Below are 16,813 nucleotides of genomic sequence, written 5' to 3'. Positions count from 1 at the left end.
GGCGTATGCGTTTTTTCCTGAATATATTCAGGAAAAAATGCATACGCCCTTTTTGGCCAACCAAGCAAGCTTGCAAAGGAAATCTGCAGTACAATGAAGTCTCACATCCCCCCGGTCAAAAAGGGCCATCTGAAAAAAGTATAAAATCCAGAAAGGCAGGACAGGCCATGGAGAACTGGGAGCCTTGTTATGCTGATGGGCGGGATGTAAATTGCCAACAGCCACTCTGGAGAAGTGTATGGTGTTTCCTGAAACATCTAAAAAACAAAGCATAGGGCCTAGGGCATTTCCACTTATGGTCCTATAGAGTAGGGAAATTAAAATCTAAAAGACAGAGCCACCCCAATGTTTGGGACGGCTCTGTTTACAAGAACCTCGTTAACGGTACAAGTTCAATATCGCAGAAAGTGAAAAATGGATGAAGAAATTGTGGTACTTACGTACAATGCAATATCACTCAGCAATGAAATCTATGTCATCAGGCCCATAGCAGCATAATGAGTGGATTCAGGTATGATGATTCTAACTGAAATAAGTCACACAGAAAAAGAAACATCACAAGATATCACTAATAAACGAAATGTAAACTTGGCTACACAGGAACTGAATTACAAAACAGAACAGGGTCTCAAATTTAGAAAACCAACTTATGCTTGCTTAAGGGTAAAGGTGAGTTGGGGTGCTGCATAAAACCAGAGATTGAAATGAGCACAGATAAAGTTCCTTAAGCCAAATATGTAATAGACAAGAGCTACTCCTTGCTCAACGAAATGGACTCAAAACCCCATATTAAACGCCTAATAATGTACATGACTAGTAAGTATCTTAAAAGCTATGGATTGCTATGTCTCTGAAAGAGAATCAAGCGTGAGTACAGGGGCATAAACGGAGCAGTGATAGGACTGGAGAGGTTCGGTGAGCAAATGAAGACCCTTTGAAGTCATATTGCATGGTACCCATTCCACGGGTCTCAACTCTCAAGATTTTAGGGATTCTTCCTTCAGCTAAAACATGCATGTGGAACGCAGAGTATGATCAACTGTGTGATCAGGAGACGTGTTCTAATATGTCTCAGTTTTCGACCCCTGGTACTCGGGTGCAACATTCCAGACGCTTTACTAACACTCTCCCGACTTGGAGAGTCAGTGCCTTTAACCTCCTGTTTGGCCAGTTTGCAATTTCTGCGGAATATTTCCAGGTATAGGGAGAACCAATGAGAGACTAGCTGGAGGTTTCTGGATGGGCAAATTTAACTCTCATTTCCCACCAGGAAGAGGAATTAACCAAAGGCTCAGCGTTCCGTGCCAGAACCAGATTAGGGCCTGAAGCAATCCTGCGGTGTTGCGGCCAGCTCACAAGAAAGCGAGTTGAAGAAAGGAGCTCAGGGGCACTGTAATTCACAAACCTGCAGAGTTATAAATGACAGCTATCGTCCAAAAATATACTGAAGTAAGGCTGCCAAGAGGACTTGAAACCGGGGAAGAATTGCAGGAAACCGATTTCAGGAGGTAGACTGGAATTGCATTTAAAGCATAGGAAAAGAGGCAGAATGTCGACAATGATGCACTTGGCCAAAAAGGGCATATGCGTTTTTTCCTGAATATATTCAGGAAAAAACGCATACGCCCTTTTGGGTCAACCAAGCAATTTTGCAAAGGAAATCTGCAATACAATGAAGTCTCACTTCCCCCCGGTCAAAAGGGCCATCTGAAATAAGTGTAAAATCCAGACAGTCAGGACAGGCCATGGAGAACTGGGAGCTTGTTAAGCTGATGGGCGGGATGTAAATTGCCAACAGCCACTGGGGAGAAGTGTATGGTGTTTCCTGAAACATCTAAAAAACAAAGAAACAGAGCCTAGGGCACTTCCACTTATGGTCCTATAGCTTAGGGAAATTAAAATCAAAACGACACGGCCACCCCAAAGTTTGGGACGGCTCTGTTTACAAGAACCTCGTTTACGGTACAAGTTTAATATCACAGAAAGCGAAAAATGGATAAAGAAGTTGTGGTACTTACGTACAATGCAATATCACTCAGGAATGAAATTGATGTCATCAGGCCCATAGCAGCATAATGAGTGGATTCAGGTATGATGATTCTAACTGAAATAAGTCACACAGAAAAAGAAACATCATAAGTTGTCACTAATACACGGAATGTAAACTTGGCTACACAGGAACTGAATTACAAAACATAAGAGGGTCTCAAATTTAGAAAACCAACTTATGCTTGCTTAAGGGGAAAGGTGAGTTGGGGTGCTGCATAAAACCAGAGATTGAAATGAGCACAGAGAAAGTTCCTTAAGCCAAATATGTAATAGACAAGAGCTACTCCTTGCTCAATGAAATGGACTCATCACCCCATATTAAACGCCTAAGAATGTACCTGACTAGTAAGTTTCTTAAAACTTATGGATTGCTATATCTCTAAAAGAGAATCCAGACTGTGTACAGGGGCATAAACGCAGCAGTGATACGATTGGAGAGGTTCGGTGAGCAAATGAAGACCCTTTGAAGTCATATTGCATGGTACCCATTCCACGGGTCTCAACTCTCCAGGTTTAAGGGATTCTTCCTTCAGCTAACACATGCATGTGGAACCCAGAGTATGATCAACCGTGTGATCGGGAGACGTGTTCCAACATGTCTCAGTTTTCGTCCCCTGGTACTCGAGTGCAACATTCCAGACAATTTCCTAACACTCTACCGACTTGGAGAGTCAGTGCCTTTAACCTCCTGTTTGGCCCAGTTTGCAATTTCTGTGGAATATTTCCAGTAATAGGGAGGACCAATGAGAGACTAGCTGGAGGTGTCTGGACGGGCAAATTTAACTCTCATTTCCCACCAGGAAGAGGAATTAAGCAAAGGTTCAGCGTGCCGTGCCAGAACCAGATTAGTGCTTGAAGCAATCCTGCGGTGTTGCGGCCAGCTCACAAGAAAGCGAATTGAAGAAAGGAGCTCAGGGGCACTGTAATTCACAAACCTGCAGAGTTATAAATGACAGCTATCGTCCAAAAATATACTGAAGTAAGGCTGCCAAGAGGACTTGAAAGCGGGGCAGAATTGCAGGAAACCGATTTCAGGAGGTAGACTGGAATTGCATTTAAAGCATAGGAAAAGAGGCAGAACGTCGACAATGATGCACTTGGCCAAAAAGGGCGTATGCGTTTTTTCCTGAATATATTCAGGAAAAAACGCATACGCCCTTTTTGGCCAACCAAGCAAGCTTGCAAAGGAAATCTGCACTACAATGAACTCTCACTTCCCCGCAGTCAAAAGGGCCATCTGAAAAAAGTGTAAAATCCAGAAAGGCAGGACAGGCCATGGAGAAATGGGACCCTTGTTATGCTGATCGGGGGGATGTAATTTGCCAACAGCCACTCGGGAGAAGTGTATGGTGTTTCCTAAAACATCTAAAAAACAAAGCAACAGAGCCTAGGGCACTTCCACTTATGGTCCTATAGCTTAGGGAAATTAAAATCAAAAAGACACAGCCACCCCAAACTTTGGGACGGCTCTGTTTACAAGAACCTCGTTTACGGTACAAGTTCAATATCGTAAAGGTGAAAAATGGATAAAGAAGTTGTGGTACTTACGTACAATGCAATATCACTCAGCAATGAAGTCTATGTCATCAGGCCCGTAGCAGCATAATGAGTGGATTCACATATGATGATTCTAACTGAAATAAGTCACACAGAAAAAGAAACATCATAAGATATCACTAATACAGTGAATGTAAACTTGGCTACACAGGAACTGATTTACAAAACAGAACAGTGTCTAAAATTTAGAAAACCATCTTATGCTTGCTTAAGGGGAAAGGTGAGTTGGGGTGCTGCATAAAACCAGAGATTGAAATGAGCACAGATAAAGTTCCTTAAGCCAAATATGGAATAGACAAGAGCTACTCCTTGCTCAACGAAATGGACTCAACACCCCATATTAAACGCCTAAGAATGTACCTGACTAGTAAGTATCTTAAAACCTATGTATTGCTATGTCTCCGAAAGAGAATCAAGCGTGTGTACAGGGGCATAAACGCAGCAGTGATAGGATTGGAGAGGTTTGGTGAGCAAAGGAAGAGCCTTTGAAGTCATATTGCATGGTACCCATTCCACGGGTCTCAACTCTCCAGGTTTAAGGGATTCTTCCTTCAGCTAAAACATGCCTGTGGAACCCAGAGTATGATCAACCATGTGATCGGGAGACGTGTTCATATATGTCTCAGTTTTCGTCCCCTGGTACTCGGGTGCAACATTCCAGATGCTTTACTAACACTCTCCCGACTTGGAGAGTCAGTGCCTTTAACCTCCTGTTTGGCCCAGTTTGCAATTTCTGCGGAAGATGAACAGGAATAGGGAGAACCAAAGAGAGACTAGCTAGAGGTGTCTGGACGGGCAAATTTAACTCTCATTTCCCACCAGGAAGAGGAATTAACCAAAGGCTCAGCGTGCCGTGCCGGAACCAGATTAGGGCCTGAAGCAATCCTGCGGTGTTGCGGCCAGCTCACAAGAAAGCAAGTTGAAGAAAGGAGCTCAGGGGCACTGTAATTCACAAACATGCAGAGTTATAAATGACAGCTATCGTCCAAAAATATACTGAAGTAAGGCTGCCAAGAGGACTTGAAAGCGGGGCAGAATTGCAGGCAACCGATTTCAGGAGGTAGACTGGAATTGCATTGAAAGCATAGGAAAAGAGGCAGAACGTCCACAATGATGCACTTGGCCAAAAAGGGTGTACTTTTTTTTTCCTGAATATACTCAGGAAAAAACGCATACGCTCTTTTTGGCCAACCAAGCCAGCTTGCAAAGGAAATCTGCACTAAAATGAAGTCTCACTTCCACCCGGTCAAAAGGGCCATCTGAAAAAAGTGTAAAATCCAGAAAGGCAGGACAGGCCATGGAGAACTGGGAGCCTTGTTATGCTGATGGGCGGGATGTAAATTGCCAACAGCCACTGGGGAGAAGTGTATGGTGTTTCCTGTAACATCTAAAAAACAAAGCAACAGAGCCTAGGGCACTTCCACTTATGGTCCTATAGATTAGGGAAATTAAAATAAAAAAGACACAGCCACCCCAAAGTTTGGGATGGCTCTGTTTACAAGAACCTCGTTTACGGTACAAGTTCAATATCGCAGAAAGCGAAAAATGGATAAAGAAGTTGCGGTACTTACGTACAATGCAATATCACTCAGCAATGAAATCTATGTCTTCAGGCCCATAGCAGGATAATGAGTGGATTCAGGTATGATGATTCTAAGTGAAATAAGTCACACAGAAAAAGAAATATCATAAGACGTGACTAATACACGGAATGTAAACCTGGCTACACAGGAACTGGATTACAAATCAGAACAGGGTCTCAAAGGTAGAAAACCAACTTATGCCTGCTTAAGTGGAAAGGTGAGTTGGGGTGCTGCATAAAACCAGAGATTGAAATGAGCACAGATAAAGTTCCTTAAGCCAGATATGTAATAGACAAGAGCTACTCCTTGCTCAACGAAATGGACTCAACACCCCATATTAAACGCCTAAGAATGTACCTGACTAGTAAGTATATTAAAACCTATGGATTGCTATGTCTCCGAAAGAGAATCAAGCGTGTGTACAGGGGCATAAACGCTGCAGTGATAGGATTGGAGAGGTTCGGTGAGCAAATGAAGACCCTTTGAAGTCATATTGCATCGTACCCATTCCACGGGTCTCAACTCTCCAGGTTTAAGGGATTCTTCCTTCAGCTAAAACATGCATGTGGAACCCAGAGTATGATCAACCGTGTGATTGGGAGACGTGTTCAAATATGTCTCAGTTTTCGTCCCCTTGTAATCGGGTGCAACATTCCAGACGCTTTACTAACACTCTCCCGACTTGGAGAGTCAGTGCCTTTAACCTCCTGTTTGGCCCAGTTTGCAATTTCTGCGGAAGATGAACAGGAATAGGGAGAACCAATGAGAGACTAGCTGGAGGTGTCTGGACGGGCAAATTTAACTCTCATTTCCCACCAGGAAGAGGAATTAACCATAGGCTCAGCGTGCCGTGCCAGAACCAGATTAGGGCCTGAAGCAATCCTGCGGTGTTGCGGCCAGCTCACAAGAAAGCGAGTTGAAGAAAGGAGCTCAGGGGCACTGTAATTCACAAACCTGCAGAGTTATAAATGACAGCTATCGTCCTAAAATATACTGAAGTAAGGCTGCCAAGAGGACTTGAAAGCGGGGCAGAATTGCAGGAAACCGATTTCAGGAGGTAGACTGGAATTGCATTTAAAGCATAGGAAAAGAGGCAGAACGTCAACAATGATGCACTTGGCCAAAAAGGGCGTATGCGTTTTTTCCTGAATATATACAGGAAAAAACGCATACGCCCCTTTTGGCCAACCAAGCAAGCTTGCAAAGGAAATCTGCACTACAATGAAGTCTCACTTCCCCCCGGTCAAAAGAGCCATCTGAATAAAGTGTAAAATCCAGAAAGGCAGGACAGGCCATGGAGAACTGGGAGCCTTGTTATGCTGATGGGCGGGATGTAAATTGCCAACAGCCACTCCGTAGAAGTGTATGGTGTTTCCTGAAACATCTAAAAAACAGAGAAACAGAGCCTAGGACACTTCCACTTATGGTCCTATAGCTTAGGGAAATTAAAATCAAAAAGACACAGAAACCCCAAAGTTTGGGACGGCTCTGTTTACAAGAACCTCGTTTACGGTACAAGTTCAATATTGCAGAAAGTGAAAATGGTTAAAAAAGTTGTGGTACTTACGTACAATGCAATATCACTCAGCAATGAAATCTATGTCATCAGGCCCGTAGCAGCATAATGAGTGGATTCAGGTATGATGATTCTAACTGAAATAAGTCACACAGAAAAAGAAACATCATAAGATATCACTAATACACGGAATGTAAACTTGGCTACAGAGGAACTGGATTACAAAACAGAACAGGTTCTCAAATTTAGAAAACCAAGAAGCTTGCTTAAGGGGAAAGGTGAGTTGGGGTGCTGCATAAAACCAGAGATTGAAATGAGCACAGATAAAGTTCCTTAAGCCAAATATGGAATAGACAAGAGCTACTCCTTGCTCAACGAAATGGACTCAACACCCCATATTAAACGCCTAAGAATGTACCTGACTAGTAAGTATCTTAAAACCTATGGATTGCTATGGCTCTGAAAGAGAATCAAGCGTGTGTACAGGGTCATAAATGCAGCAGTGATACGATTGGAGAGGTTCTGTGAGCAAATGAAGACCCTTGAAGTCATATTGTATGGAACCCATTCCACGGGTCTCAACTCTCCAGGTTTAAGGGATTCTTCCTTCAGCTAAAGCATGCATGTGGAACCCAGAGTATGATCAACCGTGTGATCGGGAGACGTGTTCAAATATGTCTCAGTTTTCGTCCCCTGGTACTCGGGTGCAACATTCCAGATGCTTTACTAACACTCTCCCGACTTGGAGAGTCAGTGCCTTTAACCTCCTGTTTGGCCCAGTTTGCAATTTCTGCGGAAGATGAACAGGAATAGGGAGAACCAATGAGAGACTAGCTGGAGGTGTCTGGACGGGCAAATTTAACTCTCATTTCCCACCAGGAAGAGGAATTAACCAAAGGTTCAGCGTGCCGTGCCTGAACCAGATTAGGGCCTGAAGCAATCCTGCGGTGTTGCGGCCAGCTCACAAGAAAGCGAGTTGAAGAAAGGAGCTCAGGGGCACTGTAATTCACAAACGTGCAGAATTATAAATGACAGCTATCGTCCAAAAATATACTGAAGTAAGGCTGCCAAGAGGACTTGAAAGTGGGGCAGAATTGCAGGAAACCGATTTCAGGAGGTAGACTGGAATTGCATTTAAAGCATAGGAAAAGAGGCAGAACGTCCACAATCATGCACTTGGCCAAAAAGGGCGTATGCGTTTTTTCCTGAATATATTCAGGAAAAAACGCATACGCGCCTTTTGGTCAACCAAGCAAGCTTGGAAAGGATATCTGCACTACAATGAAGTCTCACTTCCCCCCGGTCAAAAGGGCCATCTGAAAAAAGTGTAAAATCCAGAAAGGCAGGACAGGCCATGGAGAACTGGGAGCCTTGTTATGCTGATGGGTGGGATGTAAATTGCCAACAGCCACTCAGGAGAAGTGTATGGTGTTTCCTGAAACATCTAAAAAACAGAGAAACAGAGCCTAGGGCACTTCCACTTATGGTCCTATAGCTTAGGGAAATGAAAATCAAAAAGACACAGCCACCCCAAACTTTGGGACGGCTCTGTTTACAAGAACCTCATTTACAGTACAAGTTCAATATCGCAGAAAGTGAAAAATGGATAAAGAAGTTGTGGTACTTACGTACAATGCAATATCACTCAGCAATGAAATCTATGTCATCAGGCCCATAGCAGCATAATGAGTGGATTCAGGTATGATGATTCTAACTGAAATAAGTCACACAGAAAAAGAAACATCATAAGATATCACTAATACACGGAATGTAAACTTGGCTACATAGGAACTGGATTACAAAACAGAAGAGGTTCTCAAATTAAGAAAACCAACTTATGCTTGCTTAAGGGGAAAGGTGAGTTGGGGTGCTGCATAAAACCAGAGATTGAAATGAGCACAGGTAAAGTTCCTTAAGCCAAATATGGAATAGACAAGAACTACTTCTTGCTCAACGAAATGGACTCAACACCCCATATTAAACGCCTAAGAATGTACCTGACTAGTAAGTATCTTAAAACCTATGGATCGCTATGTCTCCGAAAGAGAATCAAGCGTGTGTACAGGGGCATAAACGCAGCAGTGATAGGATTGCAGAGGTTCGGTGAGCAAATGAAGATCCTTTCAAGTCATATTGCATGGTACCCATTCCACGGGTCTCTACTCTCCAGGTTTAAGGGATTCTTCCTTCAGCTCAAACATGCATGTGGAACCCAGAGTATGATCAACCATGTGATCGGGAGACGTGTTCCAATATGTCTCAGTTTTCGTCCCCTGGTACTCGGGTGCAACATTCCAGACGCTTTACTAACACTCTCCCGACTTGGAGAGTCAGTGCCTTTAACCTCCTGTTTGGCCCAGTTTGCAATTTCTGCAGAAGATGAACAGGAATAGGGAGAACCAATGAGAGACCAGCTGGAGGTGTCTGGACTGGCAAATTTAACTCTCATTTCCCACCAGGAAGAGGAATTAACCAAAGGCTCAGTGTGCCGTGCCGGAACCAGATTAGGGCCTGAAGCATTCCTGCGGTGTTGTGGCCAGCTCACAAGAAAGCGAGTTGAAGAAAGGAGCTCAGGGGCACTGTAATTCACAGACCTGCAGAGTTATAAATGACAGCTATCGTCCAAAAATATACTGAAGTAAGGCTGCCAAGAGGACTTGAAAGCGGGGCAGAATTGCAGGAAACCGATTTCAGCAGGTAGACTGGAATTGCATTTAAAGCATAGGAAAAGAGGCAGAACGTCGACAATGATGCACTTGGCCAAAAAGGCCGTATGCGTTTTTTCCTGAATCTATTCAGGAAAAAACGTATACGGCCTTTTTGGCCAACCAAGCAAGCTTGCAAAGGAAATCTGCACTACAATGAAGTCTCACTTCCCCCCGGTCAAAAGGGCCATCTGAAAAAAGTGTAAAATCCAGAAAGGCAGGACAGGCCATGGAGAACTGGCAGCCTTGTTATGCTGATGGGTGGGATGTAAATTGCCAAAAGCCACTTAGGAGAAGTGTATGGTGTTTCCTGAAACATCTAAAAAACAAAGAAACAGAGCCTAGGGCACTTCCACTTATTGTCCTATAGCTTAGGGAAATGAAAATCAAAAAGACACAGCCACCCCAAAGTTTGGGATGGCTCTGTTTACAAGAACCTCATTTACAGTACAAGTTCAATATCGCAGAAAGTGAAAAATGGATAAAGAAGTTGTGGTACTTACGTACAATGCAATATCACTCAGCAATGAAATCTATGTCAACAGGCCCGTAGCAGCATAATGAGTGGATTCAGGTATGATGATTCTAACTGAAATAAGTCACACAGAAAAGGAAACATCATAAGATATCACTAACACATGGAATGTAAACTTGGCTACACAGGAACTGGATTACAAAACAGAACAGGGTCTCAAATGTAGAAAACCAACTTATGCTTGCTTAAGGGGAAAGGTGAGTTGGGGTGCTGCATGAAACCAGAGACTGAAATGAGCACAGATAAAGTTCCTTAAGCCAAATATGTAATAGAGAAGAGCTACTGCTTGCTCAACCAAATGGACTCAACACCCCATATTAAATGCCTAAGAATGTATCTGACGAGTAAGTATCTTAAAACCTATAGATGGCTATGTCTCTGAAAGAGAATCAAGCGTGTGTACAGGGGCATAAAAGCAGCAGTGATAGGATTGGAGAGGTTCGGTGAGCAAATGAAGACCCTTTGAAGTCATATTTCATGGTACCCATTCCACGGGTCTCAACTCTCCAGGTTTAAGGGATTCTTCCTTCAGCTAAAACATGCATGTGGAACCATGAGTATGATCAACCATGTGATCGGGAGATGTGTTCCAATATGTCTCAGTTTTCGTCCCCTGGTACTCGGGTGTAATATTCCAGACGCTTTACTAACACTCTCCCGACTTGGAGAGTCAGTGCCTTTAACCTCCTCTTTGGCCAAGTTTGCAATTTCTGCGGAAGATGAAGAGGAATAGGTAGAACCAATTAGAGACTAGCTGGAGCTGTGTGGACGGGCAAATTTAACTCTCATTTCCCACCAGGAAGAGGAATTAACCAAAGGCTCAGCGTGCCGTGCCGGAACCAGATTAGGGCCTGAAGCAATCCTGCGGTGTTGCGGCCAGCTCACAAGAAAGCGAGTTGAAGAAAGGAGCTCAGGGGCACTGTAATTCACAAACCTGCAGAGTTATAAATGACAGCTATCGTCCAAAAATATACTGAAGTAAGGCTGCCAAGAGGACTTGAAAGCGGGGCAGAATTGCAGGAAACCGATTTCAGGAGGTAGACTGGAATTGCATTTAAAGCATAGGAAAAGAGGCAGAACGTCCACAATCATGCACTTGGCCAAAAAGTGCGTATGCGTTTTTTCCTGCATATATTCAGGAAAAAACGCATACGCACTTTTTGGCCAACCAAGCAAGCTTGCAAAGGAAATCTGCACTACAAAGAAGTCTCACTTCCCCCCTGTCAAAAGGGCCATCTGAAAAAAGTGTAAAATCCAGAAAGGCAGGACAGGCCATGGAGAACTGGGAGCCTTGTTTTGCTGATGGGCAGGATGTAAATTGCCAACAGCCACTCCGGAGAAGTGTATGGTGTTTCCTGAAACATCTAAGAAACCAAGCAACAGAGCCTAGGGCACTTCCACTTATGGTCCTATAGCTTAGGGAAATTAAAATCAAAAAGACACAGCCACCCCAACGTTTGGGACGGCTCTGTTTACAAGAGCCTCGTTTACGGTACACGTTCAATATCGCAGAAAGTGAAAAATGGATAAAGAAGTTGTGGTACTTACGTACAATGCAATATCACTCAGCAATGAAATCTATGTCATCAGGCCCGTGGCAGCATAATGAGTGGATTCAGGTATGATGATTCTAACTGAAATAAGTCACACAGAAAAAGAAACATCATAAGATATCACTAATACACGGAATGTAAACTTGGCTACACAGGAACTGAATTACAAAACAGAACAGGGTCTCAAATTTAGAAAACCAACTTATGCTTGCTTAAGGGGAAAGGTGAGTTGGGGTGCTGCATAAAACCAGAGATTGAAATGAGCACAGATAAATTTCCTTAAGCCAAATATGGAATAGACAAGAGCTACTCCTTGCTCAACGAAATGGACTCAACACCCCATTTAAATGCCTAAGAATGTACCTGACTAGTAAGTATCTTAAAACCTATGGATTGCTATGTCTCCGAAAGAGAATCAAGCATGTGTACAGGGGCATAAACGCAGCAGTGATAGGATTGCAGAGGTTCAGTGAGCAAATGAAGACCCTTTGAAGTCATATTGCATGGTACCCATTCCACGGGTCTCAACTCTCCAGGTTTAAGGGATTCTTCCTTCAGCTAAAACATGCGTGTGGAACCCAGAGTATGATCAACCATGTGATCGGGAGACGTGTTCCAATATGTCTCAGTTTTCGTCCCCTGGTACTCGGGTGCAACATTCCAGACACTTTACTAACACTCTCCCGACTTGGAGAGTCAGTGCCTTTAACCTCCTGTTTGGCCCAGTTTGCAATTTCCACGGAAGATGAACAGGAATAGGGAGAACCAATGAGAGACTAGCTGGAGGTGTCTGGACGGGCAAATTTAACTCTCATTTCCCACCAGGAAGAGGAATTAACCAAAGGCTCAGCGTGCCGTGCCAGAACCAGATTAGGGCCTGAAGCAATCCTGCGGTGTTGCGGCCAGCTCACAAGAAAGCGAGTTGAAGAAAGGAGCTCAGGGGCACTGTAATTCACAAACGTGCAGAATTATAAATGACAGCTATCATCCAAAAATATACTGAAGTAAGGCTGCCAAGAGGACTTGAAAGTGGGGCAGAATTGCAGGAAACCGATTTCAGGAGGTAGGCTGGAATTGCATTTAAAGCATAGGAAAAGAGGCAGAACGTCGACAATGATGCACTTGGCCAAAAAGGGCGTATGCGTTTTTTCCTGAATATATTCAGGAAAAAACGTATACGCCCTTTTTGGCCAACCAAGCAAGCTTGCAAAGGAAATCTGCACTACAATGAAGTCTCACTTCCCCCCGGTCAAAAGGGCCATCTGAAAAAAGTGTAAAATCCAGAAAGGCAGGACAGGCCATGGAGAACTGGCAGCCTTGTTATGCTGATGGGCGGGATGTAAATTGCCAACAGCCACTCAGGAGAAGTGTATGGTGTTTCCTGAAACATCTAAAAAACAAAGAAACAGAGCCTAGGGCACTTCCACTTATTGTCCTATAGCTTAGGGAAATGAAAATCAAAAAGACACAGCCACCCCAAAGTTTGGGACGGCTCTGTTTACAAGAACCTCATTTACAGTACAAGTTCAATATCGCAGAAAGTGAAAAATTGATAAAGAAGTTGTGGTACTTACGTACAATGCAATATCACTCAGCAATGAAATCTATGTCAACAGGCCCGTAGCAGCATAATGAGTGGATTCAGGTATGATGATTCTAACTGAAATAAGTCACACAGAAAAGGAAACATCATAAGATATCACTAACACATGGAATGTAAACTTGGCTACACAGGAACTGGATTACAAAACAGAACAGGGTCTCAAATGTAGAAAACCAACTTATGCTTGCTTAAGGGGAAAGGTGAGTTGGGGTGCTGCATGAAACCAGAGACTGAAATGAGCACAGATAAAGTTCCTTAAGCCAAATATGTAATAGAGAAGAGCTACTGCTTGCTCAACCAAATGGACTCAACACCCCATATTAAATGCCTAAGAATGTACCTGACGAGTAAGTATCTTAAAACCTATAGATGGCTATGTCTCTGAAAGAGAATCAAGCGTGTGTACAGGGGCATAAAAGCAGCAGTGATAGGATTGGAGAGGTTCGGTGAGCAAATGAAGACCCTTTGAAGTCATATTTCATGGTACCCATTCCACGAGTCTCAACTCTCCAGGTTTAAGGGATTCTTCCTTCAGCTAAAACATGCATGTGGAACCCAGAGTATGATCAACCATGTGATCGGGAGATGTGTTCCAATATGTCTCAGTTTTCGTCCCCTGGTACTCGGGTGTAATATTCCAGACGCTTTACTAACACTCTCCCGACTTGGAGAGTCAGTGCCTTTAACCTCCTCTTTGGCCAAGTTTGCAATTTCTGCGGAAGATGAAGAGGAATAGGTAGAACCAATTAGAGACTAGCTGGAGGTGTGTGGACGGGCAAATTTAACTCTCATTTCCCACCAGGAAGAGGAATTAACCAAAGGCTCAGCGTGCCGTGCCGGAACCAGATTAGGGCCTGAAGCAATCCTGCGGTGTTGCGGCCAGCTCACAAGAAAGCGAGTTGAAGAAAGGAGCTCAGGGGCACTGTAATTCACAAACCTGCAGAGTTATAAATGACAGCTATCGTCCAAAAATATACTGAAGTAAGGCTGCCAAGAGGACTTGAAAGCGGGGCAGAATTGCAGGAAACCGATTTCAGGAGGTAGGCTGGAATTGCATTTAAAGCATAGGAAAAGAGGCAGAACGTCCACAATCATGCACTTGGCCAAAAAGGGCGTATGCGTTTTTTCCTGCATATATTCAGGAAAAAACGCATACGCCCTTTTTGGCCAACCAAGCAAGCTTGCAAAGGAAATCTGCACTACAAAGAAGTCTCACTTCCCCCCTGTCAAAAGGGCCATCTGAAAAAAGTGTAAAATCCAGAAAGGCAGGACAGGCCATGGAGAACTGGGAGCCTTGTTTTGCTGATGGGCGGGATGTAAATTGCCAACAGCCACTCCGGAGAAGTGTATGGTGTTTCCTGAAACATCTAAGAAACCAAGCAACAGAGCCTAGGGCACTTCCACTTATGGTCTTATAGATTAGGGAAATTAAAATCAAAAAGACACAGCCACCCCAACGTTTGGGACGGCTCTGTTTACAAGAGCCTCGTTTACGGTACACGTTCAATATCGCAGAAAGTGAAAAATGGATAAAGAAGTTGTGGTACTTACGTACAATGCAATATCACTCAGCAATGAAATCTATGTCATCAGGCCCGTGGCAGCATAATGAGTGGATTCAGGTATGATGATTCTAACTGAAATAAGTCACACAGAAAAAGAAACATCATAAGATATCACTAATACACGGAATGTAAACTTGGCTACACAGGAACTGAATTACAAAACAGAACAGGGTCTCAAATTTAGAAAACCAACTTATGCTTGCTTAAGGGGAAAGGTGAGTTGGGGTGCTGCATAAAACCAGAGATTGAAATGAGCACAGATAAAGTTCCTTAAGCCAAATATGTAATAGACAAGAGCTACTCCTTGCTCAACGAAATGGACTCAACACCCCATTTAAATGCCTAAGAATGTACCTGACTAGTAAGTATCTTTAAACCTATGGATTGCTATGTCTCCGAAAGAGAATCAAGCATGTGTACAGGGGCATAAACGCAGCAGTGATAGGATTGCAGAGGTTCAGTGAGCAAATGAAGGCCCTTTGAAGTCATATTGCATGGTACCCATTCCACGGGTCTCAACTCTCCAGGTTTAAGGGATTCTTCCTTCAGCTAAAACATGCATGTGGAACCCAGAGTATGATCAACCATGTGATCGGGAGACGTGTTCCAATATGTCTCAGTTTTCGTCCCCTGGTACTCGGGTGCAACATTCCAGACGCTTTACTAACACTCTCCCGACTTGGAGAGTCAGTGCCTTTAACCTCCTGTTTGGCCCAGTTTGCAATTTCCACGGAAGATGAACAGGAATAGCGAGAACCAATGAGAGACTTGGCTGGAGGTGTCTGGACGGGCAAATTTAACTCTCATTTCCCACCAGGAAGAGGAATTAACCAAAGGCTCAGCGTGCCGTGCCAGAACCAGATTAGGGCCTGAAGCAATCCTGCGGTGTTGCGGCCAGCTCACAAGAAAGCGAGTTGAAGAAAGGAGCTCAGGGGCACTGTAATTCACAAACGTGCAGAATTATAAATGACAGCTATCATCCAAAAATATACTGAAGTAAGGCTGCCAAGAGGACTTGAAAGTGGGGCAGAATTGCAGGAAACCGATTTCAGGAGGTAGACTGGAATTGCATTTAAAGCATAGGAAAAGAGGCAGAACGTCCACAATCATGCACTTGGCCAAAAAGGGCGTATGCGTTTTTTCCTGAATATATTCAGGAAAAAACGCATACGCGCCTTTTGGTCAACCAAGCAAGCTTGGAAAGGATATCTGCACTACAATGAAGTCTCACTTCCCCCCGGTCAAAAGGGCCATCTGAAAAAAGTGTAAAATCCAGAAAGGCAGGACAGGCCATGGAGAACTGGGAGCCTTGTTATGCTGATGGGTGGGATGTAAATTGCCAACAGCCACTCAGGAGAAGTGTATGGTGTTTCCTGAAACATCTAAAAAACAGAGAAACAGAGCCTAGGGCACTTCCACTTATGGTCCTATAGCTTAGGGAAATGAAAATCAAAAAGACACAGCCACCCCAAACTTTGGGATGGCTCTGTTTACAAGAACCTCATTTATGGTACAAGTTCAATATCGCAGAAAGTGAAAAATGGATAAAGAAGTTGTGGTACTTACGTACAATGCAATATCACTCAGCAATGAAATCTATGTCATCAGGCCCATAGCAGCATAATGAGTGGATTCAGGTATGATGATTCTAACTGAAATAAGTCACACAGAAAAAGAAACATCATAAGATATCACTAATACACGGAATGTAAACTTGGCTACATAGGAACTGGATTACAAAACAGAAGAGGTTCTCAAATTAAGAAAACCAACTTATGCTTGCTTAAGGGGAAAGGTGAGTTGGGGTGCTGCATAAAACCAGAGATTGAAATGAGCACAGGTAAAGTTCCTTAAGCCAAATATGGAATAGACAAGAACTACTTCTTGCTCAACGAAATGGACTCAACACCCCATATTAAACGCCTAAGAATGTACCTGACTAGTAAGTATCTTAAAACCTATGGATTGCTATGTCTCCGAAAGAGAATCAAGCATGTGTACAGGGGCATAAACGCAGCAGTGATAGGATTGCAGAGGTTCGGTGAGCAAATGAAGACCCTTTGAAGTCATATTGCATGGTACCCATTCCACGGGTCTCAACTCTCCAGGTTTAAGGGATTCTTCCTTCAGCTCAAACATGCATGTGG

The 16,813-nt window shown here is 43.6% G+C and overlaps 1 long non-coding RNA gene across 1 annotated transcript in view; it reads left to right on the top strand.

Annotated features, from left to right (window-relative positions):
• LOC125963358 (uncharacterized) overlaps positions 1–15,506 on the top strand; it is a 437,328-nt gene extending 421,822 nt beyond the window's left edge. Inside the window, exon 3 of the long non-coding RNA XR_007475218.1 lies at positions 15,445–15,506. This is a non-coding gene — a long non-coding RNA (uncharacterized LOC125963358). The remainder of the gene's footprint in view (positions 1–15,444) is intronic.
• The last annotated feature ends 1,307 nt before the right edge of the window (positions 15,507–16,813 follow it).

Source organism: Orcinus orca, unplaced genomic scaffold (genome assembly GCF_937001465.1).
Source record: "Orcinus orca unplaced genomic scaffold, mOrcOrc1.1 scaffold_134, whole genome shotgun sequence".
NCBI lineage: Eukaryota > Metazoa > Chordata > Mammalia > Artiodactyla > Delphinidae > Orcinus > Orcinus orca.
The sequence above is the reverse complement of the archived record's forward strand: the minus strand, read 5'-3'. Positions and strand labels throughout refer to the sequence as shown.